Genomic DNA, 14,936 nt, shown 5'->3' with positions numbered 1-14,936 from the left:
AAAAGATAGCTGTAGGCTGTGTTTATTAGTTAACAAAAGCAGCACTTCTGCCAGTTTAGAACTGCGCACTTCAATATGATAGCCACTAGCTAAATATGACTTATTTACACTTGAAATAGAATTTTTAAAAATTTAAAAATTGTATTTCTTGGTTTCACTAGCCACATTTCAAGTGCTTAATAGCCATATGTAGCCAGTGGCTTCTGATTGAACAATACAGAACATATCCAGAACATATCCATCGCCAACAAAATTTCTACTGTGTAGCACTGGTCTAAGTACATAAAATGGAGTGGCTTGTATGACTCAGAGAAAATGCAGCCTTCAATCATCAAATGGCTGTGTCAAATTCTATTCTCGTTGGGCAGCAGAGAGCAGAGGGCCCCCAGTGACTAACCTTACATTCATTTATTTTACATGAGACTCTTACTATATTTTATTAAGAAAAACAACAAATAATAGTGAAAGAATTAAAAAACAGACACAGACAAGAGTATGGTGATTGCCATAGGGAAAGGAGGCTGGGAGGAGGTGGAAAAGGGCAAAGGGGAGATAAATGGTGGTAGAAAGGGGCTTGACTTTGAGTGGTGAGCACATGGTGCTGTGTGCAGATGATGTGTTATAGAATTATACATTTGAATCCTATATAATTTTATTAACCAATGTCACCCCAATAAAGTCAATTAAAAAAATCTACTTTCCGCCTCTATGTCAAGCCTTTATATTACTAGATATTTAAAAGATGAATCTCATTGAATGTAGGATAACATCAGGTTACATTAATGCTAAAATAATAATACTAATAATAGTAATAACTCCCAACTTCCAGTCAAGATAATGGCACAGGTAAACACAGTACTCATTTCCTCCCACAACCACATCAAAATTACAACTAAACTACAGAACAGCCATCATTCAGAGCTACCTGAAATCTTGCTAAATGGAAGTCTTACAACTATGGAATTAAAGAAGAAACCACATCAAGACGGAAAGGCAGGGTGGAGACACTGAATGGCTGGTCCCACACCCAGGAGTGGAGGGTAAAAATCAGGGTGGATATCTGAGCTACAGAGCTCCCCCTTAGGAGCAAGGAGTCCAGGCCCACACCAGCATCTCCAGCCCAGGATTCCAGGACCAGTAAGATAAGTCCCCATAATACCTGGCTGTAAAGATCACCAGGGATTGAGGCTAAGAAAAGCAGAGGGTTTCTGGAGTCCCATACAAATTCTCTTAAAGGGCCTGAGCACAGACTTACTTGAGATCACTCTCTCTGAACTACAGCACTGGGGCAGCAGCTTGAAAGGCACCAGAGACAAATGGGGAGGAATGTTCTCCCAGACTGAAGTTCTGGCAGTGACCATTGTTCCTTTGAGGAGCCCTCCCCACACAAAGCCAGTAGGCAAGTGTCATATCTGAGATTCCATCAATCTGGCTCACACTATTTTCCCCACCCTAGTGATTCCCTGAGGCCCCTCCCTACCCAGCTTTCAGGCCCACCAAAGTTGTTTTCAGTGGCTTTTCCATCCAAATGACTTGTCTTGGCTCATGCTTCAGATTTTCCTAAATTCTCTCAGACAAGCAGCATCTGGCCTCGGCATACCCCATACCTCTCACTAAGCAGGCCCAGTCCTGGCAATAGCAGTGGCCAGCTTTGGCCCACAGCTTGGCCTCACCTAGGCCCCTCTAAGCCCAGCACAAGTAGCAGCCATCTGCAGATTGCTTTGGAGCTTATGCTGAGGGGTCCCAGGCAGAACACAGGTTGTGGCTGACCTTGGCCTACACTTCCCAAGAGGCCTCAGAGCCAGCACACCCAGTGCACAGCTCAGACCCCATTGAAACACCACACAACCACTTCTACAAGTGAAACACTCAAGGGGTGGACTCAGCAGGTACCAGAGCCTGCTGAAGTAAGTTTTGCTCTGTGGAGTGGGCCCCTGCACAACTGATCCTCCATAGTGTTCAGAGGTTGATGGTTAGTGCTCATAGTCAGTCTTTGCAGCTAATCAGCCTGAGGGTAAATCTCACCCATTGATGTGCCAACCACAATTAAGACAGCTCAACCACAAGAGGAGGGTGTACATAGTCCACATGGGGGTGCACTTCAAGTGCCCAGCTTGGATGACCCAGGAGGCTGTGCCACTGGACCTGAAGGACACCTACTGCATTATGCCACACTACCAACCTGGGAGCCATAGCAACTCTACCTAATACTTAGAAATAAACACAGGGAAGCTGCCATAATGAGGAGAAAAAGAATCATCTCCCAAATGAAAGAACAGAACAAAACTTCAGAAACAAGAATTAAAACAAAATGGGGTCAAGCAATCTGCTAGATGCAGAGTTCAAAACACTAGTTATAAGGATGTTCAATGAACTTTGAGGACCTCAACAGCATAAAAAATAGTCATAAATGAAGCATACACTAATTAAAATGAAGAATAATTTACAGGAAATCAATAGTAGAGTGGATTAAGCCAAGAATTAAATCAGTAATTTAAAATATAAGGAAGCAAAAAATACCCAATTAGAACAGCAAAAAGAAAAAAGAATCCAAATGACCTCAAAAACCAAAATTATATTAAACTACAAAAATAGTTTAAAACCTGGAAATGAGAATACTAAGATTTGTAATGTAATTCCATACTTTTTGTTTTTATCAAGTACTGGATTACTATGTCTGTTGTATAACACTTTCACCTGGTTGCTAGTAAACCAGACTTTTAATTATAACTTCAAATGTAGAAAATAGTGTGGTATCTTAACATTAAATGTTTTAGCATATTGATATATGCTAGGAACATGATGAATACTTGCATATTGTATTTTATATATTCATATATTTCATATTTTAAAAATTACTAATTTTGAGAAGGAAAAAAGAATACTGTATCAATGGAAAGTAGTATCTTAGATGCATATTGTGATGGAATTATGTAATGTATGTAATTATTAGTGTATTTGATATACAAATACACCAGAATGTATATTTGCACACTTCACACATATCATATATAGCCAGTAAAATACCAGAAGATTCTGTAATAAATCATATACTTTGCTTGTAGATTGCTTTTTTGTTTTAAAATGATCAAAATTATTGGCTACCATTGACAAATTACTTGATTTTAAGTTAGTTTTCTAAATATAGAAATTATGTCCTTTTTATTCCCCTAAATTTAAAAGCTGAGAAAATAAAGGTAATTTTTTTAAAAAGATTTTATTTATTTTTAGAGAGGGAAGGGAGGGAGAAAGAGAGAGAAACATCAATGTGCAGTTGCTGGAGGTCATGGCCTGCAACCCAGGCATGTACCCTGACTGGGAATTGAACCTGCGACACTTTGGTTCGCAGCCCGTGCTCATTCCACTGAGCTACGCCAGCCAGGGCCATAAAGGTAAATTTTAATATACTTTATTGATCATGCTATTACAGTTGTCCCGTTTTCTCCCTTTATTCCCTTCTGCCCTGCATAGCCCCTCCCACACATCCCCCCCCTTTAGTTCATGTCCATGGATTGTACATATAAGTTCTTCGTCTTCTACATTTCCTATACTATTCTAAACCTCCCCCTATTTTCTACCTACCATTTATGCTACTTATTCTCTGTACCTTTCCCCCCTTCCCCTTCCCACTCCCCCACTGATAACCCTCCATGTGATCTCCATTTCTGTGATTCTGTTCCTGTTCTAGTTGTTTGCTTAGTTTATTTTGGGTGTTTTATTTTTTTAGGTTCAATTCTTAATAGCTGTGAGTTTGTTGTCATTTTACTGTTCATACTTTGATCTTCTTCTTCTTGGATAAGTTCCTTTAACATTTTATATAGTAAGGACTTGATGATGATGAAATCCTTTAACTTGACCTTATCTGGGAAACACTTTATCTGCCCTTCCATTCTAAATGATAGCTTTGCTGGATAGAGTAATCTTGGATGGAGGTCTTTGTCTTTCATGACTTCTAATACTTCTTTCCAGCCCCTTCTTGCCTACAAGATTTCTTTTGAGATATTAGCTGATAATATTATGAGAACTCCTTTGTAGGTAACTGTCTTCTTTTCTCTTGCTGTTTTTAAGGTTCTCTCCTTATCTTTAGTCTTAGGAAATGTTATTATGATGTGCCTTTGTGTGTTCCTCCTTGGGTCCAACTTCTTTGGGACTCTATGGGTTTCTTGGACTTCCTAAAAGTATATTTCCTTTGCCAGATTGGGGAAGTTCTCCATTTTTCTTTTCAAATAAGTTTTCAATTTCTTGGTCTTCCTCTTCTCCTTCTGGAACCCCTATGATTCAGATGTTGGAACGTTTAAAGATGTCCTGGAGGTTCTTCAGCCTCTCCTCATTTTTTTGAATTCTTGTTTCTTCATTCTGTTCTGGTTGAATGCTTCTTTCTTCCTTCTGCTCCAAAATCTTGATTTGAGTCCTGGTTTCCTTCCTGTCACGGTTGGCTCCCTGTAGATTTTTCTGTATTTCACATAATGAAACCTTCATTGCTGCCTGGGTCTCTTTTATGTTGTTGAAGTACCCAGTGAGTTCCTGGAGCATCCTGATAACCAGTTGTATTTTCGATAACCAGTTGTATTGTAGTTGTATTTTTTCTGGAGCTTTGATCTGTTCTTTCATTTGGGCCATTTTTTTGTTGTTGTTGTCTTGGCATGCTTGTTAAGTATAAGGGGTGGGGTAACCCACATCACTGCATTGTGGCACTATATGTGGGGGAGGGGTCTGAGAGGGAACACTTGCTCTGCTTTCTGTAGTTTTCAGTCACTTTCTTCACTACCCACAATCAAATTGGGCCCTTCTGGTACTGATTCCCAGTGGGATGGGCTTGTGTCCATTCTAGGACCCTGTGGGTCTCTCCAACAAACTCTCCTGTGAGGCTTAGGAGTTTCTTCTGCTGCCGCCTTAACCCCCACCGGTGTTTTCAATCAGAGGTTTGAGGCTTTATTTACCTGGGCTGGAACCCTGGGTTGTTCAGTCTATCTTGCTTCCCAGTTGTTCCTCCCAGTTTATCTGCAGGCAAATGTGGGACCGCCCAGTCCAAAAGCCACTGCCTTGCCTAGCCTACCAGCTGTCACCTTGCTACGAGTCCTCTCCACCAGGCTGCCTGTCTCTGCCCCTCTTACCAGTCTGGATGAATGTTTCTTCTTTAACTCCTTGGTTGTCAAACTGTATGGGCTTCCATACAGTTTGATTTTCTATCAATTCTGCTTGTTTTTTGTTTTTAAATTTGTTCTTGTCCTTCTTTTGGTTGTGCAAGGAGGCAGTGTGTCTACCTACACCTCCATCTTGGCCAGAAGTTCCTAAAGGTAATTTTTAAAGATACAAAAAATTTAATTGCAGATAAAAAAACAAAGAGGATCTACTAGTAAAGGAGGCAGAAAAAAGATATTATTTTGTGGCTCAATAAGCATTGATTGTATATCATTTTTCTTAAGTACATGATCAGAAATGAAGGGGCCACTGGAATAGAATACAGTATCTTATTTTACCTTGGAAGTTTCATGTTGATTTCCCTCTTGTCTCCACAGAATATATTCACAGGTATTAACTATTTGTCTTTGTTCCAGGCTTTCAGAAAATAAAGCCTGAGAAGGGATTAATGTACTTATGCTTTATTAGTAGGTAAAATTCAAGGAGGTGAAGATGAAGAAATTAAGAGATGAGGAAAGAAAGATGCAAATGATGTAATAAGAAATAGTACTATGCAGTACACTTTTTATTTTACTGTTGTTACTATTTGACAATAGTTGGTTTAGTCTACAAGTTTAATGCAAACATACTTATGAATTTGCTTGTCTTCAGAAATCATATTTGGAAAGGTTACATAAAAAAGTCTGTCCCTACTGTCGCAGGTTCAATTCCCAGTCAGGGTACATGCCTGGGTTGCAGGCCATGACCCCCAGCAACTGCATATTGATGTTTCTCTCTCTCTCTCTCTCTCTCTCTCTCTCTCCTTCCATTCCCTCTCTAAAAATAAATAAATAAAACCTTAAAAAAAGACTTGTTTCCTTTGCCTTATAGAAAAAAATGTCTGTCCCAAAACTTCTAAGAAATATTCATTAATTAAAAATAAGTCTGATTAAGATGCTTTACCAGGATACATGAATGAACAAAAGGAAATGGCAATCTTTTTCTTGTTTGAAGAATATATTTTGAAGACTATATTTCAAACTTCAGAAATCTCTTAAAGGTAAAAGATGGGCAGCCATAAGGGATACTATTTACAAAATAAACAGAGTTGTAGAGGTTCCTTAAAAAAAGACTGAACTTTGGGCTTTTGTAAAAGGAAGTGCTCATGAGCGACAACTGCCCGGGGGAGCAAGCAGGTGCGGGAGTGCTGTGCTGACCACAGGCCAGCAGCACATGGGGACAGCAATGCTCCACTGTTTCCCAGAAAGAGGGAGAGGAGATGCACTTTGTCTCCATCTTTTGCTTCTAGTGCAGAGTAAATGCCTAACATCATTAAGAAAACAGAAATTAAACCTGAAGGAAGGCAGCCCTTTTCAAACAGAAGGTGGAGTGTGGCTTATGTGTTTCCCTCTCCATTCAACACTGCCAGGCAGTTCTGCAGCAATGGTAGGTTACCCTTTGCATGCTTCCACTTTAACTCTGTGAGTACCATTATTTTTTTCTCAATGCCACAGCTCTTCTTCTCTTAAAATCTATGAGTTTTTGTTTCACAGATTCTGATATTTTTTCAAATTTCTGACAGTGTAATTGTTGGGACATTTCAGCCTGGAGAACATCTTTATTTTTTGCTCTTACTTTATCCTATGGTTTATTAGCATTTTTGTACTCCATTAGTGACCTAGATCTTCTGTAGAGGAGATACTTAGCAGCTTAAGGTTCTCTTAACCAATATTTTAAAAGATCAGAAAGTTTGAGGTCTTCAACAGCAGACATGCTTTCTTCTCTTGTTCTTGTTTTATCAAACAGTTCTGAAACTTTGAGAAAAAAACTTGCAAATATCTGTACAATCTTGAGTTCCTAAAGCATATATGAAGAACCTACTCTATTGTTATCATTTGCAGCACTTTTGTGGGATCTTGTCTTCCTATCAGATTTAGCAGATGAATCCTTAACTCAGCTTTGACACTCTAAAAGGAATGCTCGTTCATGCTCAAGGAAATCACCTACATCCTTTACTCCTGAAACAATTACTCCATCCACTGATTTAACCATGTTTTTATTTTTTAAAATGTTTTTTAAAGATTTTATTTATTTATTTTTAGAGAGGGAATGGAAGGAGAGAGAGAGGGTGGGGGGAGGGAGAGAAACATCAATGTGTGGTTGCTAGGGGCCATAGCCTGCAACCTAGGCATGTGCCCTGACTGGGAATCGAACCTGTGATGCCTGGTTTGCAGCCCGAGCTCAATCCACTGACCTATGCCAGCCAGGGCTTAACCATGTTTTTAAAGAAACCTTCAAGTTTCTCTTATTTTTTCCATGCACACTCAAATCTTGACTGCATTCCAAAAAGACATGGAAACTTAAATCTTTTCTCAAAATAGGATGTGTTGCCACATGGCACAGGATACTTCATGCATTGCTACAGTCTTATTGAATATTGCCAAATATTCAGCTTCCAGTGCCTGTTTCATCTTTGTGAATTCCTCCTTCGTCATGGACCCTTCTCCAAGCTTCTGCAGTTTTTCCCTTGAAGCATCAAAATCAGGTCTTAGTGGTGCTGGAGGGATAATGTAACCGTCATAGTCTTCATTTTCAACAAAGGAATCATGAAGCCAGAAAAACTCCTCATGTTGCTGAACAACAGAAAACTCATTTTATTTAAAATTTGGCAATGAACTCTTTGTGTGTACAGTGAAGTTTACTTTCTCTCTCTCACTAATGGCATCAGAAACGCCCACTTGCAGCGCAGCATCACTTTGAAGATCTACATTTATTGTTTTAAGTCTGCAGTCCTCCTCCGAGGGGAAGTCAAGGCCTTTGTTCCAGTCCTTCTTTCAGGGTTGTGGGAGTCGGTGGGCCCGGCGCACACAGGGGAGAGGACAGAGTGAGGAAGACACACAGGGAGACATTAGTGCCAGGCTGGCAGCCGCGCCCTTCCCCCCACCCCGCGAACCCTGCATGCCCCGCACACACCACCCTCACTGTGCGCCCAAGGCGCAGTGCCGCTCAGCACCACACTTTATAAAGAGACAGGGTAGATCATTCACTAGTGTTTTCACTCATTATGTGAGGCTTCTCTGGAAAATTTGCAAGGAGAAAACATACCCTGGAAAAGTCCATGAAAGAGGAGGTGAAGAAAGATGTATGTGCCCTACGCTCTCTCATCCCCCATTTCCCATTGGTCAAGGTTCATAGAATGAGGAGTGGAACCCACAGCCAGGGTGTATTATCAAACAGAGTGGCAATCCATCCCCGTTCGGATATGAAGGTAGTAGGCATTACTAGGTCACAGTCTAGCGTGTGCAAGCCCTGGAGTTCAGTTGGGGCTCCAGCAAGATTAGGGAGCTCGGCTAGGGCACCAGTGAAGAGGCAGAAGTGTGGACCAGGAGTCCTGCTGGAGGGGGAGCAACTGAGACTGCATCCCTGTGTTTTCCTAGCATTCTTGCTTTTGGATGCGAGTTTAGGTTGTGCATAACTGTAATTTGATGTCTTTTCCCCAGCACTTTGAAGTGATCACTCTTCTGACCTCTATTGCTTCTCATTCTAATTATCAGATAATTTGCTCTTCTGCCAGGAAAGTTTTAAGATTTTCTCTTTATTTTTGACATTTCACAGTTGTATTGTGTTTGTCAAGGTACAGAATTGTATACCTTTATCTTGCTTAGCTTTGTATCTATATTTTCTAAATAGGGATTCAGCCCTTCAGTCTGGATATTAAATATTGACATTTTCACTTCTTCTGAATATTTAATGGGAAAAGAAATTTAAGGCAGACCATTCTGCAAATCTATTATAACTTTACTACCATAGTCTCCCTTCCTTTATCTTTCCTTTTATATCTTCTACTCCAAACCCTCAATATTCTTTCTAATTCATTAATATTCTCTTCAATTCTTCCAACCTGATGTTCAACCAGTTTACTGAGGTTTTTTTTTTTTGGTTATTGTTGTATAATTTTAAGGGCTACATTTTTCTCTCTAGGATTTCTCTTCAGTACTTTTTTATGGACACATACTTTTTATTTAATAATCCTTTTAGTATTATAATCATTTCTTCTTTCCTTCTTTTGTGTATTTTAAGATTTTAAATATACATATTAAGTCATTTTCAAATTACTCAAATATAATTCTGTTCCCGGATAAACATCTGTGTGATGACTGCCTTTCATGATTGGTTTTGTTCTCTTTGTATGCTCTGGAATTTTAGTGTGCTTTCTTCAGTGGGTCTTTCCTTGTTTCTGTTTATTTTGTTTAATCCCTCCTTTCTCACCTTTCTATGTGTGGCTGTTTTACTGTTGTCTTTGCCAGCCTTGCTCTTTTATTGTCAACCAGACCTTACACAATGCAAGGATAATATGGAGATACTCCTCAGCTAGTTGAGGCTTGGCCCAGCTTTGGTGGAGCAACTATTTGTGCTTTCTCCCAGCCCTCTAGGCAACAACTTGATATTTGCCTGGAACTGTAAGTGCCCTGGCCTGGTGTCCTATTTCATACACAGATCCTGGCTCTGTTCTTCTCCCCATTTTTTTTTTCCTTAGGAGATGAATACAAGGGCACGTCCACTTATTCCTTGTCCTGGAATTCAAAAGGCCTGTGAATGAAGCCACATGTACGGTTAGAGTTTTTATTCTTCTTTTGGTCTTTAGAGATGTTTACCTTGCTTTTGGTTGTAGTCATGTGTTTTAAATACATATGTAATACATCATCATTCTTTGATTTTTGGAGGAGGAGCAGGGGAAATATTCTACATGACTTGAACAGCAATCTTCTTGCAGGTGACTTTATATGAACAAAGGCCATTAGAAGGAGTTACAAATCTAAATACAAGCTTTGTATGAGTGCAGGAAAGAATCTATCCTTCTGTAACAATTACAGTTACAGGTGCTGCTTGTTTAATTGGGGAAGATTACTTATGTAATATGATTTCAGAGTATTAATTAGTTCTTTAACCTACTTGTATCCCAATGTCTGAAATTTCAGAAAGAGTTTCAAGCATTTAACATAGGTTCCAAATAGCCTTTTACTGGCGGTAAAATACACATCGCCATATGTTAGGTAAGAATTTAGGCCTTCTGAGTCATTTATGTGTTACTGTCCTATCTTGAATCAGTTTGTCAATTCTTTCCTGCAATCAAGTATTGATTAGAAAGACAGAACGAATACGAGTACACTCCTCGCCTAGAGTGTAGATTTGGGTGATAGTCTTGTTTTTAAAAGAATGTTGGTCTTGGAGTTGGTGAAAGAGTTGCCATCACTTACAGCTTTGTCATCTTGGATGGATTGTTGTGTTCTATAAAGTTTAGTTTCCTTCATTTTTTATTGAATGCATTGGTTTCTTTAGTTTCTTAAATGGAATCTTTATGAAGATTATATGAGATGATATACATAGTGGTACTTGGCATATATTAGCTACTTGCAAATGTTAGTGAAAAGACAGAAAGTAAAAAACTTGGAGGTAAAGACAGAAAGGTAAAACTTGGAGCTTGAAAGAGGTTTCCAAAGTTATCTACTTAGTTATGCCTTTGTCAGTCAAAAATTCATAAAGTTAATCTGCATAAATAATTTAGGTCCTAGTACTGCAAAATTAGACATCTGTTTATTAACTTTAAGGATGTGCTTTAGGTATAAAAATCTTATAATCATGGCTTCAAAGGAAAACATTCAAATTGAATATGCTTGAATTAACTACTGAAGCCAAATATTCTGAATAAATTTGTTATCATTGCACATTTATTATTTTCATTGACAATTAATTTTCAGTGGAGACTGTAAACTAACACTTTTGCCAAGAGCAAAACAAATCATTTTGCAGAATGCCTAAGTAGGCAGCAAAGGGCAACTGAGTTTGTTGCTAGCTAAATGTGTTTGCTTTCAGTAGTCCTATGAGAAATATCATAGCCCGGGACATTGCCATAGAACTAAATCAAATTATGCATGTAGGTAATTTAGGCCCACCAATTAGCCTCACATTCCATACTGCTCATGAAATAATCACAATTAATTGTCATGTTATCAAAACTGAGCCCAAAGTATAGTAATAACCATATCTTATATTTTCATAACTCCTTGCAGTTTCCAGAATACTTGTATAGGCATTGTCTGACTTCAGCCTAACTATAAATGTATAATTTAGGAATTACTACCTTGAATACACAGATAAGGAAACTGAGGTTAAGAGACTTGAAATGACCTTTTTGAGTTAATGTTAGCTCTTTTATCTATACTGTAGTTGGCAGGGCTGATCAAAATTTCTGGTGCCTAACACAGTGTCATCTACACTGTGGGTGTTTAAATTTTTATAGCAGGCTATAAGATTCATTGAACTGTGGGTGATATAATATATTCAAAATAGTATTCTCAAGATTGATGATTCATGCTATAGACTATCATTAAAATATGCATTTTTAGCATGTAGTAAAAATCAGTGATTTTGAAATCTTTGCTCTTGAGAAATTGTGTTTTATATATTTATTTTGGAAATTTCTAGCATTTCACAACTTGTAATATAACTCCAAACTATTAATGAAAGCAATTTGTAGGTATAATTTTGTACAATACCAGAAAACCAAGCATCAAGAGAGGAAAAACTCTGCCTTACTCCTGGTTAAGTATAACATGTCCTGATATGTCCAAAATTATCTTATAAGACATCAGATATGGAGTTCAAATAGCTACACTAAAGGATTAAGCTCAGAGCTTGCCTTAACAACAAGTTCAGATTCCTTTTGTTGAAACTTTGCACTAACATGTCAGCATGTTTTAAATATAGCTTAATTCCTCTTGAGCAAAGGGGTCATTGTAATATCTATAGCAGCACATATTTCTATGACTTTATATTTCAGCTCTCCAGTGGGCTTTAAAAATTATTTGCATGATATTAAGTGAGGCACTGCTCCTCATATTTGAAGAACAATAAAAATTATTTCTGTCTTTAGTACCCTTTCCCTATTATCTGAATTGTTCACTCTGGCCTATTCACCTGTATTTCTTTCTGCTGTGTCCTTCCATGTGCCAGTGTTACAGTGTATGTCACTGTCAGTCTGAGAAAAACACGCTTAGTCCACTCTAACAAGACAAGTGCACCACACCCCCTAGCCACCATCATGTCCTCATGCCCCCACCAACAATCAAACAGAAAAATAACAAACAAAACTCTACTATTTGCTTTTTCAACTGACTCACTATGTCTCCTTGGGAAAATTCTATCACTTGGACATTTTAGGCAGGGCTGCATTATGACTTTCATAGGCCTTTGGCAGTTTTTCCTTCTTAAACACCTTTATCAATAATTTAAAAAATCTTATTTGAATGTTAGTTTACAACTGCATTGGTTTAAAGATGAATATGTTCATATTATATACTGAAACAGTTTTCACCTAAAAGTTTATATTTTTCTTCTGATTTTAAAAGAAAGGAGCCTGCTATATTTACTGAGCCTGCTATACCTAATGTGTAAGTTAGCTCTGACTGTAAGTACAGGTAATATTCAGGAAAATGAATTTAAAAAATAAATTTTAAAAAAGTTTTGTGGAAAACTCTATTAATATTGATGATCTTCCTGATGTTCAAGTGAAGCTTCTCTGGAAAATTTGCAAGGAGAAAACATACCCTGGAGAAGTCCATGAAAGGGGAGGTAAAGGTGCTTTTTCAGCACCAGAGAAGTAGGCAAATCATGCAAATGAAATGAAGAAGAAATATAATGAATTTGCCTAACCTCACACAAAAAAATTAGTCTAACATTCATTGAGACCTTACAATGTTCTGAAAATATGCTATGTGCCTTCTATACATTATCACATTTAATCTCATAAATATACCAAGAAATAGCTGTTGTTACCATTACTTCCCTTATACAAATACAGAGCTGAGGGTCAGAAGGGTAAAATGATCGGTCCAGTGTTCCACAGGAAATTGATGGTAGAAGCTGGATCTAAACTAATGTTTGAGCTTTACCCATAATGTTTATCCTACTTGTTGTTTCATATATTATTTTAATGATTGCAGTACTTCAGCATTATAATATACATTATATTATATGTATAATATAATGTACATGTTCTTCAAATAATATTGATTGTTAAAATGGGAAAAGAAAACTATCTGTCTTCACTGTTTTATATCACAAAAAAGAACAGGAGCTCTAATTATAGCCTGGTTTTAACCTACCCTCTTTCCTACACACACACTTGTGTGTGCACCTTGCACACCCACATGTACAACACACATGCAATCTCACCTATCCCCCTCCCATATATATGCACAGTGTCAGATTCTTCATATTCAGTCTCTCTTTCTTTTACTTTCAGTTCAACAAATGTTTTTAGTTCGTTAGCAAAAATAATGTTAATATAAGAAAGACATACCAGGAAGAAATTAATCTTTTTCTTAATGAATAAAAGCATTTCTTTTTAATAAAAGAAAAAACTTATTTCATTATGTTGACTAAGGGATCATATCAGGTCCCAGTTCTGCTGATGTCCACAGCTCATTAGCTCCAGGCAACCTCTGTTCAGCTAAAAATAATGTGTATGGAAAGAATTGCACATTACTTGCCAAAATGAAAAGAGAGGATAATGCAAGTGGGAAGATTAGCAAGCATTTTGAATGAAGAACTGTCACCAGCTAATGGCCTGAATTGGCACTAACTATTCAGAGTAGACCATGCTAAGATCCTTCCCACCTGTATCAAAAAGAAGCATGAGGGATATACAGTCCTGATATCTACTGCTCAGTCAACTGTGCCTAAACTTCTGTCCCTATCCACAATTGTTCTGTTGCTCTAGTTTATATGCACTGTCTTTCTTAGAGGATATTAATTAATATGCATAAAGAATGTTTAGCAGTATCAATTAACTTTGAGTAGGGAAAAAATGAAAAACTCTACCATTTGTCATTTTGTTACAGTTCAATATCTAAATCTTTAGATTACTAAAAGAGAACATTGATAAATTCAGATTACATTCATTAAATGTCTTTAACATGGATTGAAGGGGAGAGTGGTGCATTAAAGATTTAGATTGATTTGTAAAGCTACATTTTGCCTCCTGAAAGTTATCCCTGAGCAGACACTGCTGGTATATGGATGTCATTTTCATAGGGTGTGTTGAGGTCACCAAAAAGCAGCACAATGCCAGTTATATTCATTTTCTCTTTCTATTTATGACCATGCATGCAGGGACATCCTGCCTCTAAACTGAAAGGCAATTCTGGAACAAACTCTTCTCATCTAGAAAGAGAAGTCTTAGGTTTGTGTATGTGTGTGTGTGTGCACAAAGTCAACTACAGTATTCTACATAAGAAATACCTAAGTATTGTCTAGGTTCTAGAGAATTATTTTCCCTGAGTTGTATATAGAATTTCTTAGGACAAGGATCATTTAAAGACTTTAGATTTTCCTATTCTAAGTTAGAGTCAAACTCATGGAGGGAATGGACTGGAAAACTAGAGTATGATAAGACTGCAGTGGTTTTCCAAACTGCAAATTCTTGTATGCTGGAGTGTATAATTGCAGTCTGAAGCCTGGGTTAGAAGAATCTGTCATTTATACTTTTAGACCAGTCTCAAACAACACTGGGGCTACTGAACAACTTCCTCTAAAAATGGAGACAGCCTTAAGGGCCACTTTCAAAAGTACCTTCAGCACTTTACATGTTTTTCAAACAGTCTGCCATGCCTTTTAGCACTAATAATTTAGACCCAATCATCTTGATCATTCTGGTTTCTTATCCCACTTGGCTGGCAATAAAAGCTCACATTTTATAATATGTAAGTATTTTGAAATCAATTAGAATCTGAACAAAACCATCATATAAAGGA

At 37.8% G+C, this 14,936-nt stretch overlaps 1 long non-coding RNA gene and 1 pseudogene across 1 annotated transcript in view; one reads left to right on the top strand and one right to left on the bottom strand.

The window, feature by feature from the left end:
• Positions 1–6,517: 6,517 nt before the first annotated feature.
• Positions 6,518–8,849, bottom strand: LOC123827421 (annotated as a pseudogene).
• An 811-nt stretch (positions 8,850–9,660) lies between these two features.
• Positions 9,661–14,936, top strand: part of LOC123827270 — a 92,599-nt gene continuing 87,323 nt past the window's right edge. Inside the window, exon 1 of the long non-coding RNA XR_006787210.1 lies at positions 9,661–9,734. This is a non-coding gene — a long non-coding RNA (uncharacterized LOC123827270). The remainder of the gene's footprint in view (positions 9,735–14,936) is intronic.

This window comes from Phyllostomus hastatus, unplaced genomic scaffold, assembly GCF_019186645.2.
Source record: "Phyllostomus hastatus isolate PE091 unplaced genomic scaffold, TTU_PhHast_1.1 phas_contig_86, whole genome shotgun sequence".
NCBI classification, from domain to species: Eukaryota; Metazoa; Chordata; class Mammalia; order Chiroptera; family Phyllostomidae; genus Phyllostomus; species Phyllostomus hastatus.
Note: the sequence above shows the minus strand (reverse complement) of the source record. Positions and strands in the feature narration are given on the sequence as shown.